Source organism: Diplotaxodon limnothrissa, linkage group LG12 (genome assembly GCF_057381915.1).
Source record: "Diplotaxodon limnothrissa isolate DT_005_m linkage group LG12, D_limnothrissa_male_GT1.1, whole genome shotgun sequence".
In the NCBI taxonomy this organism is placed as follows: domain Eukaryota; kingdom Metazoa; phylum Chordata; class Actinopteri; order Cichliformes; family Cichlidae; genus Diplotaxodon; species Diplotaxodon limnothrissa.
Window position 1 is genome coordinate 22,066,688 of NC_140607.1, and position 2,643 is coordinate 22,069,330.

Sequence of the window (2,643 nt, forward strand, 5' to 3'; positions counted from 1 at the left end):
AGGGACGAATTTAGACTTTATAAAAGAAACTGATGTTTTTAACTTGATTCTGTCTCTGCTGAAACTAAACTGAGCTGGTAAACGGTGTTATAGGTAGTCCACCACTGGTTTAGTAAATTAAAGCTTTTATAGTCATATCAGGTTATTTGAGGTGCATACACTGGTATTAGGATGTTACAAGCAATACCAGTTGTAGGCTGTGCTCCCTTGATTATATGGACATGAGGAGCTGGTGACACCACAGACCATGAGTGTATGTTGATGCTTTAAAGGCATTATCAAGACTTTTGCTCTATTTTTAGCAGCTGGTTTAAAAAAAAAATGTAAACATAACTTTACATTAGAAAACAAAGAAAGGCATAATAAACTCTTCCTGGGACTGAAAGTGATGAATTAAGAGCTGTATTTGAACAGTCTGTCAGTTTCAAATTCTTCTGTGGATCATTTGCATGCGTTTGTGTTACAAAAATAACAACACATCATCATCAGTTTCACACAAACAGCGATGAGTAGTTACGGAGTTGTATGTTCATGGATTCTCCTGCAGGATGCTTTTGGACTGCTTCCCAACATCACCTGCTTCACCCTGAACATTTCAGAGCTGATCAAGCCGGAGCAGCGGCACCTCACCGCTCACCAGCTAAGCTCCTTCGAGTGCTACATGGCAAAGGTGTCAAAGTTCACCCCGGAGCTGTCGTCACAGCTGCACTACATCTGCCAGATCATACGTGATGTGGTGCATCTCTGGACCGGCAATACGGTCTCCCACACATGCAGACTACCCTCCTTCAAGCAGGACTTGGACAGCTATGTGTACACCAAGTGCTTGCTGGAGCTTGTGGACGAATGGCTCGGCAAAGCTACGTTTAGAATTCACTGATTGGTCGGCTACTAATGTTCTCTTTTATTGAAAATATTTAGTTAAATCTGATACCTGGTCATGGATTCTATTGAGCAAATGTTTTGTATTGAAATTAAAGTGATGAGAAGACAAAGTTTTCAGTTTTGTTGTATTTATTGTGATTCTGAATCATTTAAGGCATTTTCCATCATGTTACATGTAGACATTTGGGAAGAGCACAAAGAAACAGTCGTATCCAGCATAAGAAAATATCTTTTCTTCATAAAACCAACAATACAATACTAAATGTTGGGAGTCGAACATAAGCAGATCCAATCTGCGTCATCCTGTACATCATCCAAAACAAATCCACACAAAGAAACACAAAAGTAAAGATCACTAGAGAGAGAGAAGGAAAGAAAACGGTGTAATACAGGAGAGAAACGGCACAGAGACATCATCAAAAGAGGAGAAACAACTACAAAACTATTTAAAGAGAAAGCCTAGCTGCATTCAGAGGTGCATCTTCATCATCAAATAGTAGTAAATCATATCTGAACTCTATATATTTGACTCGCAACACCAAACTGTTCATTTAAGTGTTCATCACTGCATTCTCCATTTTTTGTGAACTGAGCAGCCTACAGAGGAACACAAGAGCACAACTTCCCCTATAAAAGACTCGTGCAATCCAATCATAAATAAAAAAAAGAAAAGAACTGCACACACAAAAAGCTGCACATTCATCTATTAAACATGGTGCGTTGTGCTACTGTAAACTCAGTTGTTCTGCACAATAAAAGAAAAAAAAAAAACAAACTCACAACATCTGCCTGAGGAGTGCTGAACCACAAAAGAAGATAGAGACGAATCCGCTGGCAAAGATCACATGCAGGCACACTTTGACCTCAAGGCTGCCAGCTGCACTCAGTGTCTAACCCTCAAGCTCTCCACAAAGCAGAGTACTCCATAAAAACATTATGCCAGTAACACAACAGACTGAGAATACTCTTGGATATGGCTTTGGGTGTGTTTCTTTGCGCTTCCTCCAATGCATTGCTTTTTATCTGTGTTTGCTTTGAACACGTGTACCCGTGAGAAGGAAAGAAACAGCATATAAGTGAAACCTGTACCCTTACAGACAGTACGTGTTCCTGCTGAGAAGGATCCTGGCTCGACTTGTTCTTAGATGATTAGCGCAGCCCTGAGTGATCAGTAAAGAACCAGAAAGACCCCTACTGCACACTGAAGATCCTGTAACACTGTAGATGCGGGAATATACAGTAGTGTATGCAAAATCTGTACTGCTAGTTCAGTTACGCGTCTTGTGGGCGCTGACAGTAATGTTGCGGCATCGTGCTGCGGCCTGCAACGTTCATCCTTGTGTTGTTTGCAGGTGAGCTCAGTAGAAATGGGCAGAGCAGGGACGGAAAAAAACTGCTATGAACAAGATAACATTCACCTGAGTAAACAAGGGACGGTGAACAGAACAGGACAGGCAAATTCCAACATATAAGTATTCAACTTTAATATATTTCAATCTCCTCAATGGGAGGCGTTTGAACCTCCAAATAAAATAAATTGTACTTCTAGCTAGATTAAAAAAAACAAAACAAAACAAAAAACATCTGATAATCTTGTGAAAGGAAAGAAATGATGTCCTTATACTGCATAAGAGAACAAACTTCCCATTCAGCATTTCCCTTTTTGAAACACAATCTTGCAACTTAACATTTTTTAAATGTAACTTAAATTTAAATACAAGTTGTTGCTTTCAAGACATAAAAACAACATGGGCCAGC